Genomic DNA, 20,284 nt, shown 5'->3' with positions numbered 1-20,284 from the left:
ATTACCTTACTGCCTGTCCTGGTACCTGCACAGTATCATTATTACCTTACTGCCTGTGCTGGTGCCTGCACAGTATCATTATTACCTTATTGCCTGTCCTGGTACGTGCACAGTATCATTATTACTTTACTGCCTGTCCTGGTACTTGCACAGTGTCATTATTACCTTACTGCCTGTTCTGGTACCTGCACAGTATCATTATTACCTTACTGCCTGTCCTGGTGCCTGCACAGTATCACTATTACCTTACTGCCTGTCCTGGTACCTGCACAGTATCATTATTACCTTACTGCCTGTCCTGGTACCTGCACAGTGTCATTATTACCTTACTTCCTGTCCTGGTACCTGTACAGTGTCATTATTACCTAACTGCCTGTCCTGGTACCTGCACAGTATCATTATTATTACCTTACTGCCTGTCCTGGTACCTGCGCAGTATCATTATTATTACCTTACTGCCTGTCCTGGTACCTGCACAGTATCATTATTACCTTACTGCCTGTCCTTGTACCTGCACAGTGTCATTATTACCTTACTGCCTGTTCTGGTACCTGCACAGTATCATTATTACCTTACTGTCTGTCCTGGTACCTGCACAATATCATTATTACCTTACTGCCTGTCCTGGTACCTGCACAATATCATTATTATTACCTTACTGCCTGTTCTGGTACCTGCTCAGTAACATTATTACCTTACTGCCTGTCCTGGTACCTGCACAGTATCATTATTACCTTACTGCCTGTCCTGGTACCTGCACAGTATCATTATTACCTTACTGCCTGTCCTGGTACCTGCACAGTATCATTATTACTTTACTGCCTGTCCTGGTACCTGCAAAGTATCATTGTTACCTTACTGCCTGTCCTGGTACCTGCACAGTATCATTATTACCTTACTGTCTGTCTTAGTACCTGCACAGTATCTATATTACCTTACTGTCTGTCCTGGTACCTGCACAGTATCATTATTACCTAACTGCCTGTCCTGGTACCTGCACAGTATCATTATTACCTTACTGCCTGTCCTGGTACCTGCACAGTATCATTATTACCTTACTGCCTGTCCTGGTACCTGCACAGTATCATTATTACTTTACTGCCTGTCCTGATACCTGCACAGTATCAATATTACCTTACTGCCTGTCTTAGTACCTGCACAGTATCTATATTACCTTACTGTCTGTCCTGGTACCTGCACAGTATCATTATTACCTTACTGCCTGTCGTGGTACCTGCACAGTATCATTATTACCTTACTGCCTGTCCTGGTGCCTGCACAGTATCATTATTACCTTACTGCCTGTCCTGGTACCTGCAAAGTATCATTATTATCTTACTGCCTGTCCTGGTACCTGCACAGTGTCATTATTACCTTACTGCCTGTTCTGGTACTTGCACAGTATCATTATTACCTTACAGCCTGTCCTGGTGCCTGCACAGTATCATTATTACCTTACTGCCTGTCCTGGTACCTGCACAGTATCATTATTACCTTACTGTCTGTCCTGGTACATGCACAGTGTCATTATTACCTTACTGCCTGTCCTGGTACCTGTACAGTGTCATTATTACCTTACTGCCTGTCCTGGTACCTGCACAGTGTCATTATTACCTTACTGCCTGTCCTGGTACATGCACAGTATCATTATTATTACCTTACTGCCTGTCCTGGTACCTGCACAGTATCATTATTACCTTACTGCCTGTCTTGGTACCGGCACAGTGTCATTATTACCTTACTGCCTGTCCTGGCACCTGCACAGTATCATTATTACCTTACTGCCTGTCTTGGTACCTGCACAGTGTCATTATTACCTTACTGCCTGTTCTGGTACCTGCACAGTATCATTATTACCTTACTGCCTGTCCTGGTACCTGCACAGTATCATTATTACCTTACTGCCTGTCCTGGTACCTGCACAGTATCATTATTACCTTACTGCCTGTCCTGGTACCTGCACAGTATCATTATTATTACCTTACTGCCTATCCTGGTACCTGCACAGTATCATTATTACCTTACTGCCTGTCCTGGTACCTGCACAATATCATTATTACCTTACTGCCTGTTCTGTTACCTGCACAGTATCATTATTACTTTACTGCCTGTCTTGGTACCTGCACAGTATCATTATTACCTTACTGCCTGTCCTGGTACCTGCACAGTATCATTATTACCTTACTGCCTGTCCTTGTACCTGCACAGTATCATTATTACTTTACTGCCTGTCCTGGGACCTGCACAGTATCATTATTACCTTACTGCCTGTCCTGGTACCTGCACAGTATCATTATTACTTTACTGCCTTTCCTGGTACCTGCACAGTATCATTATTACCTTACTGCCTGTCCTGGTACCTGTACAGTATCATTATTACCTTACTGCCTGTCCTGGTACCTGCACAGTGTCATTATTACCTTACTTCCTGTACTGGTACCTGCACAGTGTCATTATTACCTAACTGCCTGTCCTGGTATCTGCACAGTATCATTATTACCTTACTGCCTGTCCTGGTACCTGCACAGTATCATTATTACCTTACTGCCTGTCCTGGTACCTGCACAGTATCATTATTACTTTACTGCCTGTCCTGATACCTGCACAGTTTCAATATTACCTTACTGCCTGTCCTGGTACCTGCACAGTGTCATTATTACCTTACTGCCTGTCCTGGTACCTCCACAGTGTCATTATTACCTTATTGCCAGTCCTGGTGCCTGCACAGTATCATTATTACCTTACTGCCTGTCCTGGTACCTGCAAAGTATCATTATTATCTTACTGCCTGTCCTTGTACCTGCACAGTGTCATTATTACTTTACTGCGTGTTCTGGTACCTGCACAGTATCATTATTACCTTACTGCCTGTCCTGGTGCCTACACAGTATCATTATTACCTTACTGCCTGTCCTGGTGCCTGCACAGTATCATTATTACCTTCCTGCCTGTCCTGGTACCTGCACAGTGTCATTATTACCTTACTGCCTGTCCTGGTACCTGCACAGTGTCATTATTACCTTACTGCCTGTCCTGGTACATGCACAGTATCATTATTATTACCTTACTGCCTGTCCTGGTACCTGCACAGTATCATTATTACCTTACTGCCTGTCTTGGTACCGGCACAGTGTCATTATTACCTTACTGCCTGTCCTGGCACCTGCACAGTATCATTATTACCTTACTGCCTGTCTTGGTACCTGCACAGTGTCATTATTACCTTACTGCCTGTTCTGGTACCTGCACAGTATCATTATTACCTTACTGCCTGTCCTGGTACCTGCACAGTATCATTATTACCTTACTGCCTGTCCTGGTACCTGCACAGTATCATTATTACCTTACTGCCTGTCCTGGTACCTGCACAGTATCATTATTATTACCTTACTGCCTATCCTGGTACCTGCACAGTATCATTCTTACCTTACTGCCTGTCCTGGTACCTGCACAATATCATTATTACCTTACTGCCTGTTCTGTTACCTGCACAGTATCATTATTACTTTACTGCCTGTCTTGGTACCTGCACAGTATCATTATTACCTTACTGCCTGTCCTGGTACCTGCACAGTATCATTATTACCTTACTGCCTGTCCTGGTACCTGCACAGTATCATTATTACTTTACTGCCTGTCCTGGGACCTGCACAGTATCATTATTACCTTACTGCCTGTCCTGGTACCTGCACAGTATCATTATTACTTTACTGCCTTTCCTGGTACCTGCACAGTATCATTATTACCTTACTGCCTGTCCTGGTACCTGTACAGTATCATTATTACCTTACTGCCTGTCCTGGTACCTGCACAGTGTCATTATTACCTTACTTCCTGTACTGGTACCTGCACAGTGTCATTATTACCTAACTGCCTGTCCTGGTATCTGCACAGTATCATTATTACCTTACTGCCTGTCCTGGTACCTGCACAGTATCATTATTACCTTACTGCCTGTCCTGGTACCTGCACAGTATCATTATTACTTTACTGCCTGTCCTGATACCTGCACAGTTTCAATATTACCTTACTGCCTGTCCTGGTGCCTACACAGTATCATTATTACCTTACTGCCTGTCCTGGTGCCTGCACAGTATCATTATTACCTTACTGCCTGTCCTGGTACCTGCACAGTGTCATTATTACCTTACTGCCTGTCCTGGTACCTGTACAGTGTCATTATTACCTTACTGCCTGTCCTGGTACCTGCACTGTGTCATTATTACCTTACTGCCTGTCCTGGTACCTGCACAGTATCATTATTATTACCTTACTGCCTGTCCTGGTACCTGCACAGTGTCATTATTACCTTACTGCCTGTCCTGGTACCTGTACAGTGTCATTATTACCTTACTGCCTGTCCTGGTACCTGCACTGTGTCATTATTACCTTACTGCCTGTCCTGGTACCTGCACAGTATCATTATTATTACCTTACTGCCTGTCCTGGTACCTGCACAGTATCATTATTACCTTACTGCCTGTCTTGGTACCTGCACAGTGTCATTATTACCTTACTGCCTGTTCTGGTACCTGCACAGTATCATTATTACCTTACTGCCTGTCCTAGTACCTGCACAGTATCATTATTACCTTACTGCCTGTCCTGGTACCTGCACAGTATCATTATTACCTTACTACCTGTCCTGGTACCTGCACAGTATCATTATTATTGCACAGTATCATTATTATTACCTTACTGCCTATCCTGGTACCTGCACAGTATCATTATTACCTTACTGCCTGTCCTGGTACCTGCACAATATCATAATTACCTTGCTGCCTGTACTGGAACCTGCTTAGTATCATTATTACTTTACTGCCTGTCCTGGTACCTGCACAGTATCATTATTACCTTACTGCCTGTCCTGTTACCTGCACAGTATCATTATTCCCTTACTGCCTGTCCTGGTACCTGCACAGTATCATTATTACTTTACTGCCTGTCCTGGGACCTGCACAGTATCATTATTACCTTACTGCCTGTCCTGGTACCTGCACAGTATCATTATTACTGTCCTGCCTGTCCTGGAACCTGCACAGTATCATTATTACCTTACTGCCTGTCCTGGTACCTGTACACTATCATTATTACCTTACTGCCTGTCCTGGTACCTGCACAGTGTCATTATTACCTTACTTCCTGTCCTGGTTCCTGTACAGTGTCATTATTACCTTACTGCCTGTCCTGGTACCTGCACAGTGTCATTATTACCTTACTGCCTGTTCTGGGACCTGCACAGTATCATTATTACCTTACTGCCTGTCCTGGTACCTGCACAGTATCATTATTACCTAACTGCCTGTCCTGGTACCTGTACACTATCATTATTACCTTACTGCCTGTCCTGGTACCTGTACACTCTCATTATTACCTTACTGCCTGTCCTGGTACCTGCACAGTATCATTATTACCTAACTGCCTGTCCTGGAACCTGCACAGTATCATTATTACCTTACTGCCTGTCCTGGTACCTGTACACTATCATTATTACCTTACTGCCTGTCCTGGTACCTGCACAATATCATAATTACCTTGCTGCCTGTTCTGGTACCTGCTCAGTATCATTATTACTTTACTGCCTGTCCTGGTACCTGCACAGTATCATTATTACCTTACTGCCTGTCCTGTTACCTGCACATTATCATTATTCCCTTACTGCCTGTCCTGGTACCTGCACAGTATCATTATTACTTTACTGCCTGTCCTGGGACCTGCACAGTATCATTATTACCTTACTGCCTGTCCTGGTACCTGCACAGTATCATTATTACTTTTCTGCCTGTCCTGGAACCTGCACAGTATCATTATTACCTTACTGCCTGTCCTGGTACCTGTTCACTATCATTATTACCTTACTGCCTGTCCTGGTACCTGCACAGTGCCATTATTACCTTACTTCATGTCCTGGTTCCTGTACAGTGTCATTATTACCTTACTGCCTGTCCTGGTACCTGCACAGTGTCATTATTACCTTACTGCCTGTTCTGGGACCTGCACAGTATCATTATTACCTTACTGCCTGTCCTGGTACCTGCACAGTATCATTATTACCTAACTGCCTGTCCTGGTACCTGTACACTATCATTATTACCTTACTGCCTGTCCTGGTACCTGTACACTATCATTATTACCTTACTGCCTGTCCTGGTACCTGCACAGTATCATTATTACCTAACTGCCTGTCCTGGAACCTGCACAGTATCATTATTACCTTACTGCCTGTCCTGGTACCTGTACACTATCATTATTACCTTACTGCCTGTCCTGGTACCTGCACAGTGTCATTATTACCTTACTTCCTGTCCTGGTTCTTGTACAGTGTCATTATTACCTTACTGCCTGTCCTGGTACCTGCACAGTGTCATTATTACCTTACTGCCTGTTCTGGGACCTGCACAGTATCATTATTACCTTACTGCCTGTCCAGGTACCTGCACAGTAACATTATTACCTAACTGCCTGTCCTGGTACCTGCACAGTATCATTATTACCTTACTGCCTGTCCTGGGACCTGCACAGTATCATTATTACCTTACTGCCTGTCCTGGTACCTGCACAGTATCATTATTAGCTTACTGCCTGTCCTGGTACCTGCACAGTGTCATTATTACCTTACTGCCTGTCCTGGTACCTGCACAGTATCATTATTACTTTACTGCCTGTCCTGGTACCTGCCCAGTATCATTATTACCTTACTGCCTTTCCTGGTACCTACACAGTATCATTATTACTTTACTGCCTGTCCTGGTACCTGCACAGTATCATTATTACCTTACAGCCTGTCCTGCTACCTGCACAGTATCATTATTACCTTACTGCTTTCCTGGTACCTGTACAGTGTCATTATTACCTTACTGCCTGTCCTGGTACCTGCACAGTATCATTATTACCTTACTGCCTGTCCTGGTAACTGCACAGTGTCATTATTACCTTACTGTCTGTCCTGGTACCTGCACAGTATCATTATTACCTAACTGCCTGTCCTGGTACCTGCACAGTATCATTATTACCTTACTGCCTGTCCTGCTACCTGCACAGTATCATTATTACCTTACTGCCTGTCCTGGTACCTGCACAGTATCATTATTACCTTACTGCCTGTCCTGGGACCTGCACAGTATCATTATTATTACCTTACTGCCTGTCCTGGTACCTGCACAGTATCCTTATTACCTTACTGCCTGTCCTGGTACCTGCACAGTATCATTATTATTACCTTACTGCCTGTCCTGGTACCTGCACAGTATCATTATTATTACCTTACTGCCTGTCCTGGTACCTGCACAGTATCATTATTATTACCTTACTGCCTGTCCTGGTACCTGCACAGTATCATTATTATTACCTTACTGCCTGTCCTGGTACCTGCACAGTATCATTATTATTACCTTACTGCCTGTCCTGGTACCTGCACAGTATCATTATTATTACCTTACTGCCTGTCCTGGTACCTGCACAGTATCATTATTACCTTACTGCCTGTCCTGGTACCTGTACAGTGTCATTATTACCTTACTGCCTGTCCTGGTACCTGCACAGTATCATTATTACCTTACTGCCTGTCCTGGTAACTGCACAGTGTCATTATTACCTTACTGTCTGTCCTGGTACCTGCACAGTATCATTATTACCTAACTGCCTGTCCTGGTACCTGCACAGTATCATTATTACCTTACTGCCTGTCCTGGGACCTGCACAGTATCATTATTATTACCTTACTGCCTGTCCTTGTTCCTGCACAGTATCCTTATTACCTTACTGCCTGTCCTGGTACCTGCACAGTATCATTATTATTACCTTACTGCCTGTCCTGGTACCTGCACAGTATCATTATTATTACCTTACTGCCTGTCCTGGTACCTGCACAGTATCATTATTATTACCTTACTGCCTGTCCTGGTACCTGCACAGTATCATTATTATTACCTTACTGCCTGTCCTGGTACCTGCACAGTATCATTATTACCTTACTGCCTGTCCTGGTACCTGCACAGTATCATTATTACCTTATTGTCTGTCCTGGTACCTGCACAATATCATTATTACCTTACTGCCTTTCCTGGTACCTGCACAGTATAATTATTACCTTACTGCCTGTCCTGGTACCTGCACAATACAATTATTACCTTACTGACTGTCCTGTTACCTGCACAGTATCATTATTACCTTACTGCCTGTCCTGGTACCCGCACAGTATCATTATTACCTTACTGCCTGTCCTGGTACCCGCACAGTATCATTATTACCTTACTGCCTGTCCTGGTACCCGCACAGTATCATTATTACCTTATTGCCTGTCCTGGTACCCGCACAGTATCATTATTACCTTACTTCCTGTCCTGGTACCTGCACAGTATCATTATTATCTTACTGCCTGTCCTGGTACCTGCACAGTATCATTATTACCCTACTGCCTGTCCTAGTACCTGCACAGTATCATTATTTTTACCCTACTGCCTGTCCTGGTACCTGCACAGTATCATTATTACCTTACTGCCTGTCCTGGTACCTGCACAGTATCATTATTACCTTACTGCCTGTCCTGGTACCTGCACAGTATCATTATTACTTTACTGCATGTCCTGGTACCTGCACAGTATCATTATTACCTTACTGCCTGTCCTGGTACCTGCACAGTATCATTATTACCTTACTTCCTGTCCTGGTACCTGTACAGTGTCATTATTACCTTACTGCCTGTCCTGGTACCTGCACAGTATTATTATTACCTTACTGACTGTCCTGTTACCTGCACAGTACAATTATTACCTTACTGCCTGTCCTGGTAACCGCACAGTATCATTATTAGCTTATTGCCTGTGCTGGTACCCGCACAGTATCATATTACCTTACTGCCTGTCCTGGTACCCGCACAGTATCATTATTACCTTATTGCCTGTCCTGGTACCTGCACAGTATCATTATTACCTTATTGCCAGTCCTGGTACCTGCACAATATCATTATTATTACCTTACTGCCTGTCCTGGTACCTGCACAGTATCATTATTATTACCTTACTGCCTGTCCTGGTACCTGCACAGTATCATTATTATTACCTTACTAGAAAAAACACACACAGGTCTTGCGCTACTAGGAATAGTATCAAAACTTTAATAAAATTTCAAAATATTAAATAATAATAAATACATATACATGGCACATAAATATAGGAACTAAAAGTAAAGGAAAAAAATATAATACAGCATCATGACATAGATTGAAATGAATATTCTAAACCAGAAATCCAAGATTCTCAATTGCAGCAATCAAACAACGTATCTCTTCATATGAAAAGAAACACATAGGGCCTGATTCAGAGCCGGACGCAATTAGCGCTCGCTCGTCCTGAAAATAGGGGTGGCTATTCAAATCAAACGTTCGCTCTTTGCGGTCTGTTCACGCCTCTAGGTCTGAACGAGCGAACAAAACTTGCGGTCGTTTTTTTAAAAAATACGCCCCCTGGCCGCTCGCATCTTACGTCATGTCCGCTATTTGTTAGATTAATCGAGTACATCGAACAGCGTATGAACTGCTCGCTATTCTTGTGGTTGGTTTTTGCTACCACAATCTTGCGAGCAGTTCTGGCTATAAAATAACCCAGTGACGTGGTCATTGACGCTGCTGTTTTAATTATGCACACCCATAAAACGCCTGTTTTGACCTTTAAGCACACCTGCGTTCGGATCTCCTCTCCCCGTTTACAAGCACCTTCCCCTGTTACCACCCACATACGCCTACTCCTGTCACTCAAAATAGCAGGCATTCGCTATTTTGCGAGCACATGAATTTCGACCACACTGACTGGTTCGCGCATGCGTATAACGATCCGTACGCATGCGCAGTTGGGCAAACATCACTCGGAATGAACGAGCGGCCGCTTACGAGCGGCTCTGAATCAGGCCCATAGTATCTTATATTCAAATCAGTCATGTATCCCCTGTAAGAGAAAACAAATAGATCTACAGTATTTGTGGTTTGAATTAATTTCTTGAATAAGGCAGGGGGCTCAATTAACGTACTGATTAGTCCCATTGTTAACAGCTGATGTAAAGCACTCCCAGTTAAAACATATTCTGGGATCCTGATATCTGCCGTAATAAAACTGGGCTGGATGAAATCAAAAGACAATCTTCACACTATAACTAGCGTATTACTTATTCATTTCAATCTATGTCATGATGCTGTATTATATTTTTTTCCTTTATTTTTAGTTCCTATATTTATTAGGGATGTGCAGGCTTGGATAGGTTCGAGTTTGCACGTTGAGTTCGGATTTTTCCCTCCAAAAAAACGGAACTCAGAAAGAGGCTAAACGTCATCTTACATGGACGAACATCATCATTCCTGGACTGTCCAGGAATGATGATGTTCGTCCATGTAAGATGACGTTTAGCCTCTTTCTGAGTTCCGTTTTTTTGGAGGGAAAAATCCGAACTCAACGTGCAAACTCGAACCTATCCGAGCCTGCACATCCCTAATATTTATGTGCCATATATATGTATTTATTATTATTTAATATTTTGATATTTTATTAAAGTTTTGATACTATTCCTAGTAGCGCAAGACCTGTGTGTGTTTTTTCTTGTCAATTTATTATGGAACCCTCACAGTAAGTTCCTCTTGGCCTTGCAGCGCTAGGAATATTTATTATATATAATTTATTTAGATTGTGTCAACAGCGCTCTGTTTAAATATTTTATTATTACCTTACTGCCTGTCCTGGTACCTGCACAGTATCATTTTTATTACCTTACTGCCTGTCCTGGTACCTGTACAGTATCATTATTACCTTACTGCCTGTCCTGGTACCTGCACAGTATCAATATTACCTTACTGCCTGTCCTGGTACCTGCACAGTATCATTATTACCTTACTGCCTGTCCTGGTACCTGCACAGTATCATTATTACCTTACTGCCTGTCCTGGTACCTGCACAGTATCATTATTACCTTACTGCTTGTCCTGGTACCTGCACAGTATCATTATTATTACCTTACTGCCTGTCCTGGTACCTGCACAGTATCATTATTACCTTACTGCCTGTCCTGGTACTTGCACAGTATCATTATTACCTTACTGCTTGTCCTGGTGCCTGAACAGTATCATTATTACCTTACTGCCTGTCCTGGTACCTGCACAGTATCATTATTACCTTACTGCCCGTCCTGGTACCTGCACAGTATCATTATTACCTTACTGCCTGTCCTGGTACCTGCACAGTATCATTATTACCTTACTGCCTGTCCTGGTACCTGCACAGTATCATTATTACCTTACTGCCTGTCCTGGTACCTGCACAGTATCATTATTACCTTACTGCTTGTCCTGGTACCAGAACAGTATCATTATTACCTTACTGCCTGTCCTGGTACCTGCACAGTATCATTATTACCTTACTGCCAGTCCTGGTACCTGCACAGTATCATTATTACCTTACTGCCTGTCCTGGTACCTGCACAGTATCATTATTACCTTACTGCCTGTCCTGGTACCTGCACAGTATCATTATTATTACATTACTGTCTGTCCTGGTACCTGCACAGTATCATTATTACCTTACTGCCTGTCCTGGTACCTGCACAGTATCATTATTACCTTACTGCCTGTCCTGGTACCTGCACAGTATCATTATTACCTTACTGCCTGTCCTGGTACCTGCACAGTATCATTATTACCTTACTGCCTGTCCTGGTACCTGCACAGTATCATTATTACCTTTCTGCCTGTCCTGGTACCTGCACAGTATCATTATTACCTTACTGCCTGTCCTGGTACCTGCACAGTATCATTATTACCTTACTGCCTGTCCAGGTACCTGAACAGTATCATTATTACCTTACTGCCTGTCCTGGTACCTGCACAGTATCATTATTATTACCTTACTGCCTGTCCTGGTACCTGCACAGTATCACTCCTGAAACCGTAGGGGAGGAGCATCAAAGTATTTCAGTGGTATTTCTTGCACCTGAATGTTTCAACGCCATTTTAGAGGTGTGCATAATTAACAGGCAGCGTCATAGTACACGTCACCAGCCATTTTTTTCCTCAGTTTTCCTCGCAATGCTTGCGGTAAACAAAAGCTACCACAAGTACTGCATTCACATCCGATAGTGGTCGATGTACCAATGGTTCATAAACTTCCAGGAGATGACGTGGGGCAGTGGGCGTCTCTGCATTCGCTAAGGGGAGTCTGCATACACAAAGTGAATGCTCGTACAGGTAAGATGGGCCTGCTTATGCCTTGGCGAGCGATCGCTCCCCGCCGCGTCATTTTCAAATATTTGCATACGCATCATGCGAGCGTACGCTCATTGTGACCGGGTCTGAATCAGGCCCTCAGACAGTAAACCAACTTACCGGGTCAAACATTTCTACCCAGTAATTTGCTGATTAACACGGGTCCTTTTTCGGTCTGAAAGGGTCAACCTGAATCGAAATTCCCGGGTCTCCGACCCTGGAAATTCCTGGATTGTAGTCCCACGAATTTTGACTCGGATTGACCCTTTCAGACAGAAAAAGGACCCGTGTTGATCAGCAAATTACTGGGTAGAAATGTTTTTCCCGGTAATTTGGTTTACTGTCTGACGGCCTGATTCAGACCTGATCGCTATGAGTGTACGCTCGCATGATGCGTATGCAAATATTTGAAAGTGACACGGCGGGGAGCGATCGCTCGCCAAAGCATAAGCAGGCCCATCTTACCTGTACGAGCATTCGCTTTGTGTATGCAGACTCCCCTTAGAGTATGCAGAGACGCCCACTGCCCCACGTCATCTCCTGGAAGTTTATGAAAACATTGGTACATCGACCACTATCGGATGTGAACGCAGTGCTTGTGGTAGCTTTCTTTTTACCGCAAGCATTGCGAGGAAAACTGAGGAAAAAAGATGGCTGGTGACGTGTACTATGACGCTGCCTGTTAATTATGCACGCCTCTAAAATGGCGTTGATACATTCGGGCACGCCTGCATTCGCACCTCCACTCCCCTGTTTTTACTGGACTGCCCCGTCACCACCCACAAACAGCCTCTCCTGTCACTCACTCTGCTGGGCTGGTTTTGCTGGGCGAGCGAGGGATCTGTGATCGCACAGTGTAGTTCACGCATGCGCACTGTGATGCATACGCATGCGCAGATTAGCAACCATCGGCAATAGCGAGCGCAATGCGGATAGCATCCGGGTCTGAATCAGGCCCTGAAAGGGGTATTATTGAGCATGTTTAAAGTAGGGGTGAGCGGGTTCGGATTTCTGAAATCCGAACCCCCCCGAGCCCCCCCGATCCGAGTCCGATCCGAATCAGGCTCGACTTTTCCCGCCTGACTCGGATCTGAAATCGAGGCAAAACGTCATCATCCCGCCTTCCGAGTCTCGCGGGTTTTGGATCCTATATAAGGTACCCACGTCGGCGCCATTTTCTCACTCGGCTGTGGACAGTGAAGAGGGAGGGTGGGAGTTAGGGCTGTGTAGTGTAGTGTAGTGTAGTGCTGCTGTTGTCCACTACTTCAAAGTCCATAGGGGCTGGCTGTGTTGTGCTGTGCTGCTGTTGTTAATAGGGGCTGTGCCCACTACTTCAAAGTCCATAGGGGCTGGCTGGACTGTGTTGTGCAGTCAGTTCTCCATAGGGGCTGTGTCCACTCCAAAGTCCTGTGCAGTGTCCCAGTCCTAAAGAGGTGCTGTAGTGTTGTCCAGGGGGTGCTCTGTCCATCAGGGGTGCTCCCCCCAAGTGCTAAAAAAATAATATATTTTCTGTGTTTGTGAATTGTGTGTGCAGTAGCCGCACGTGCATCAACAAAGTAGTGCCAAGCGTGCGCCTGTGTCATAAGTAAAGGGCCGGCTGGCTTGACCGTTAAAGGGTGCTGTAACCCCCGAAAGTACACTCCAGTCCAAACCAAAAAAAAATAATTTTCTGTGTTTGTGAATTGTGTGCGCAGTAGCCGCACGTGCATCAACAAAGTAGTGCCAAGCGTGCGCCTGTGTCATAAGTAAAGGGCCGGCTGGCTTGACCGTTAAGGGTGCTGTAACCCCCGAAAGTACACTCCAGTCCAAACCAAAAAAAAAATTATTTTCTGTGTTTGTGAATTGTGTGCGCAGTAGCCGCACGTGCATCAACAAAGTAGTGCCAAGCGTGCGCCTGTCATAAGTAAAGAGCCGGCTGGCTTGACCGTTAAGGGTGCTGTAACCCCCGAAAGTACACTCCAGTCCAAACCAAAAAAAAAATTATTTTCTGTGTTTGTGAATTGTGTGCGCAGTAGCCGCACGTGCATCAACAAAGTAGTGCCAAGCGTGCGCCTGTGTCATAAGTAAAGGGCCGGCTGGCTTGACCGTTAAAGGGTGCTGTAACCCCCAAAGTACACTCCAGTCCAAACCAAAAAAAAAATTATTTTCTGTGTTTGTGAATTGTGTGCGCAGTAGCCGCACGTGCATCAACAAAGTAGTGCCAAGCGTGCGCCTGTGTCATAAGTAAAGGGCCGGCTGGCTTGACCGTTAAAGGGTGCTGTAACCCCCAAAGTACACTCCAGTCCAAACCAAAAAAAAAATTATTTTCTGTGTTTGTGAATTGTGTGCGCAGTAGCCGCACGTGCATCAACAAAGTAGTGCCAAGCGTGCGCCTGTGTCATAAGTAAAGGGCCGGCTGGCTTGACCGTTAAAGGGTGCTGTAACCCCCGAAAGTACTATCCAGTCCAAACCAAAAAAAAAATTATTTTCTGTGTTTGTGAATTGTGTGCGCAGTAGCCGCACGTGCATCAACAAAGTAGTGCCAAGCGTGCGCCTGTGTCATAAGTAAAGGGCCGGCTGGCTTGACCGTTAAAGGGTGCTGTAACCCCCAAAGTACACTCCAGTCCAAACCAAAAAAAAAATTATTTTCTGTGTTTGTGAATTGTGTGCGCAGTAGCCGCACGTGCATCAACAAAGTAGTGCCAAGCGTGCGCCTGTGTCATAAGTAAAGGGCCGGCTGGCTTGACCGTTAAAGGGTGCTGTAACCCCCAAAGTACACTCCAGTCCAAACCAAAAAAAAATAATTTTCTGTGTTTGTGAATTGTGTGCGCAGTAGCCGCACGTGCATCAACAAAGTAGTGCCAAGCGTGCGCCTGTGTCATAAGTAAAGGGCCGGCTGGCTTGACCGTTAAAGGGTGCTGTAACCCCCGAAAGTACTATCCAGTCCAAACCAAAAAAAAAATTATTTTCTGTGTTTGTGAATTGTGTGCGCAGTAGCCGCACGTGCATCAACAAAGTAGTGCCAAGCGTGCGCCTGTGTCATAAGTAAAGGGCCGGCTGGCTTGACCGTTAAAGGGTGCTGTAACCCCCAAAGTACACTCCAGTCCAAACCAAAAAAAAAATTATTTTCTGTGTTTGTGAATTGTGTGCGCAGTAGCCGCACGTGCATCAACAAAGTAGTGCCAAGTGTGCGCCTGTGTCATAAGTAAAGGGCCGGCTGGCTTGACCGTTAAAGGGTGCTGTAACCCCCAAAGTACACTCCAGTCCAAACCCAAAAAAAATTTATTTTCTGTGTTTGTGAATTGTGTGCGCAGTAGCCGCACGTGCATCAACAAAGTAGTGCCAAGCGTGCGCCTGTGTCATAAGTAAAGGGCCGGCTGGCTTGACCGTTAAAGGGTGCTGTAACCCCCGAAAGTACACTCCAGTCCAAACCAAAAAAAAAATTATTTTCTGTGTTTGTGAATTGTGTGCGCAGTAGCCGCACGTGCATCAACAAAGTAGTGCCAAGCGTGCGCCTGTGTCATAAGTAAAGGGCCGGCTGGCTTGACCGTTAAGGGTGCTGTAACCCCCGAAAGTACACTCCAGTCCAAACCAAAAAAAAAATTATTTTCTGTGTTTGTGAATTGTGTGCGCAGTAGCCGCACGTGCATCAACAAAGTAGTGCCAAGCGTGCACCTGTGTCATAAGTAAAGGGCCGGCTGGCTTGACCGTTAAGGGTGCTGTAACCCCCGAAAGTACACTCCAGTCCAAACCGAAAAAAAATTATTTTCTGTGTTTGTGAATTGTGTGCGCAGTAGCCGCACGTGCATCAACAAAGTAGTGCCAAGTGTGCGCCTGTGTCATAAGTAAAGGGCCGGCTGGCTTGACCGTTAAAGGGTGCTGTAACCCCCAAAGTACACTCCAGTCCAAACCAAAAAAAAAATTAATTTCTGTGTTTGTGAATTGTGTGCGCAGTAGCCGCACGTGCATCAACAAAGTAGTGCCAAGCGTGCGCCTGTGTCATAAGTAAAGGGCCGGCTGGCTTGACCGTTAAAGGGTGCTGTAACCCCCGAAAGTACACTCCAGTCCAAACCAAAAAAAAAAATATTTTCTGTGTTTGTGAATTGTGTGCGCAGTAGCCGCACGTGCATCAACAAAGTAGTGCCAAGCGTGCACCTGTGTCATAAGTAAAGGGCCGGCTGGCTTGACCGTTAAGGGTGCTGTAACCCCCGAAAGTACACTCCAGTCCAAACCGAAAAAAAATTATTTTCTGTGTTTGTGAATTGTGTGCGCAGTAGCCGCACGTGCATCAACAAAGTAGTGCCAAGTGTGCGCCTGTGTCATAAGTAAAGGGCCGGCTGGCTTGACCGTTAAAGGGTGCTGTAACCCCCAAAGTACACTCCAGTCCAAACCAAAAAAAAAATTAATTTCTGTGTTTGTGAATTGTGTGCGCAGTAGCCGCACGTGCATCAACAAAGTAGTGCCAAGCGTGCGCCTGTGTCATAAGTAAAGGGCCGGCTGGCTTGACCGTTAAAGGGTGCTGTAACCCCCGAAAGTACACTCCAGTCCAAACCAAAAAAAAAAATATTTTCTGTGTTTGTGAATTGTGTGCGCAGTAGCCGCACGTGCATCAACAAAGTAGTGCCAAGCGTGCGCCTGTGTCATAAGTAAAGGGCCGGCTGGCTTGACCGTTAAAGGGTTCTGTAACCCCCAAAGTACACTCCAAACCAAAAAAATATATATTTTCTGTGTTTGTGACTTGTGTGCACTGTGGCTGCACGTGCATCAACAAAGGAGCAGCGCCAAGCGTGCGCCTGTGTCCCATAAGTAAAGGGCTGGCTGGCTCATTTCTTAAAGGGTGGTGTAACCCACAAAGTGCACTACTCTCCAGCAAAAATAAAAAAATATTTTCTGTGTTTGTGTGCGCTTTAGCCGCACGTATATATATCAATATAACATAAATGGAGGACCAAACTTTCTCTGATAAAAATAAAATAGGGAAAGATCAAGAACCACTTCCTACTAGTGCTGTTGCTGCTGCTGGGAGTTGTTCATCATCCCAGAGAGGAAGTAGGAACACCACTACTTTTACTAAACAATTGACCCTCCAACAGTCCCTAGCGATGAGGATGAAGTACGACAGCAGTCATCCTGAAGCAAAACGTATAACTGAGGCCTTGACTGCTATGTTGGTGTTAGACGTGCGTCCGGTATCCGACATTAGTGCAGTGGGATTTAGACAATTGATGGAGGTAGTGTGTCCTCGGTTCCAAATCCCGTCTAGATTCCACCTGCATCCTCAAAGCAGCAGCGACAAGCGTGCGTCTGTCTGTTAAAGGGTGGTGACACCCTCAAAGTGTGCTACACAAACAATTAAAATATTGTTCTTTTTTTTTCTGTCTTTGTGAAATGTGTGGGCTGTAGCCGCACCTGCATCCTTAAAGCAGCAGTGACAAGCGTGCGTCTGTCTGTTAAAGGGTGGTGACACCCTCAAAGTGTGCTACACAAACAATTAAAATATTGTTCTTTTTTTTTCTGTCTTTGTGAATTGTGTGGGCTGTAGCCGCACTTGCATCCTCAAAGCAGCAGCGACAAGCGTGCGTCTGTCTGTTAAAGGGTGTTGTAACTCTCAAAGTGCTCCAAAAAATCAAAAAAATTTTTTTAATGTGTTTGTAACTTGTGTGCGATGTAGCCACACTTGCATCCTCAAAGCAGCAGCAACAAGCGTGCGTCTGTCTGTTAAAGGGTGGTGACACCCTCAAAGTGTGCTACACAAACAATAAAAATATTCTTCTTCTTTTTTCTGTCTTTGTGAATTGTGTGGGCTGTAGCCGCACCTGCATCCTTAAAGCAGCAGCGACAAGCGTGCGTCTGTCTGTTAAAGGGTGGTGTAACTCACGAAGTGCTCCAAAAAATAAAAAACTATTTTTTTAATGTGTTTGTGACTTGTGTGCGATGTAGCCGCACTTGCATCCTCAAAGCAGCAGCGACAAGCGTGCGTCTGTCTGTTAAAGGGTGGTGACACCCTCAAAGTGTGCTACACAAACAATAAAAATATTCTTCTTTTTTCTGTCTTTGTGAATTGTGTGGGCTGTAGCCGCACCTGCATCCTTAAAGCAGCAGCGACAAGCGTGCGTCTGTCTGTTAAAGGGTGGTGACACCCTCAAAGTGTGCTACACAAACAATTAAAATATTGTTCTTTTTTCTGTCTTTGTGAATTGTGTGGGCTGTAGCCGCACCTGCATCCTTAAAGCAGCTGCGACAAGCGTGCGTCTGTCTGTTAAAGGGTGGTGACACCCTCAAAGTGTGCTACACAAACAATTAAAATATTGTTCTTTTTTTTTCGGTCTTTGTGAAATGTGTGGGCTGTAGCCGCACCTGCATCCTTAAAGCAGCAGCGACAAGCGTGCATCTGTCTGTTAAAGGGTGGTGACACCCTTAAAGTGTGCTACACAAACAATAAAAATATTCTTCTTCTTTTATCTGTCTATGTGAATTGTGTGGGCTGTAGCCGCACCTGCATCCTTAAAGCAGCAGCGACAAGCGTGCGTCTGTCTGTTAAAGGGTGGTGACACCCTCAAAGTGTTCTACACAAACAATTAAAATATTGTTCTTTTTTTTCGGTCTTTGTGAAATGTGTGGGCTGTAGCCGCACCTGCATCCTTAAAGCAGCAGCGACAAGCGTGCGTCTGTCTGTTAAAGGGTGGTGTAACTCTCAAAGTGCTCCAAAAAATAAAAAACTATTTTTTTTATGTGTTTGTGACTTGTGTGCGATGTAGCCGCACTTGCATCCTCAAAGCAGCAGCGACAAGCGTGCGTCTGTCTGTTAAAGGGTGGTGACACCCTCAAAGTGTGCTACACAAACAATAAAAATATTCTTCTTTTTTCTGTCTTTGTGAATTGTGTGGGCTGTAGCCGCACCTGCATCCTTAAAGCAGCAGCGACAAGCGTGCGTCTGTCTGTTAAAGGGTGGTGACACCCTCAAAGTGTGCTACACAAACAATTAAAATATTGTTCTTTTTTTTTCGGTCTTTGTGAAATGTGTGGGCTGTAGCCACACCTGCATCCTTAAAGCAGCAGCGACAAGCGTGCGTCTGTCTGTTAAAGGGTGGTGACACCCTCAAAGTGTGCTACACAAAGAATAAAAATATTCTTCTTCTTTTTTCTGTCTTTGTGAATTGTGTGGGCTGTAGCCGCACTTGCATCCTCAAAGCAGCAGCGACAAGCGTGCGTCTGTCTGTTAGAGGGTGGTGTAACCCTCAAAGTGTGCTCCACAAACAATAAAAATATTCTTTTTTTTTTTCTGTCTTTGTGAATTGTGTGGGCTGTAGCCGCACTTGAATCCTCAAAGCAGCAGCGACAAGCGTGCGTCTGTCTGTTAAAGGATTACATCGGTGACAGCATCCAAGTAGGCATGTCAGACAGTCCGTACCTGTACTGGCAGGAAAAAGAAGCAATTTGGAGGTCCCTGTACAAACTGGCTCTATTTTACCTGAGTTGCCCCCACTCCAGTGTGTACTCCGAAAGAGTGTTTAGTGCAGCCGGGAACCTTGTTAGCGAAAGGCGTAGGAGGTTGCTTCCACAAAATGTGGAGAAGATGATGTTCATAAAATGAATGATCAACTCTTCCAGGGAGACCAGCCTCCAGAACGTACAGAGGGACCTGTGGTTCCAGCAGGGACGAATTAATACTCTGTGAGGATGAGGATGTACATAACACTGAAGAGGGTGAGGAATCTGTGGATGAGGAGGATGAGGACGACTTCTTGCCTCCGTAGAGCCAGTTTGTGCAGGGACAGATTAATTGCCAGCTTGTTTTGTGGGGGCCCAAACGAACCAATCATTTCAGCCACAGTTGTGTGGCAGACCCTGGCGCTGAAATGATTGGTTTGTTAAAGTGTGCATGTCCTGTTTATACAACATAAGGGTGGGTGGGAGGGCCCAAGGACAATTCCATCTTGCACCTCTTTTTTTTCTTTGCATTATGAACAGTTTGGGGCCTAGTTTTTCAATGCCATCCTGTCTGCCACTGCAGTTTCACGCCTAGATGGGTCACGTGTTTGTGCCGCCCACTCGTGTCGCTTA

The sequence above is a fragment of the Taudactylus pleione genome, unplaced genomic scaffold (genome assembly GCF_031769625.1).
Source record: "Taudactylus pleione unplaced genomic scaffold, aTauple2 ptg000124l, whole genome shotgun sequence".
Lineage (NCBI taxonomy): Eukaryota > Metazoa > Chordata > Amphibia > Anura > Myobatrachidae > Taudactylus > Taudactylus pleione.
This window is presented reverse-complemented; position numbering follows the sequence as displayed.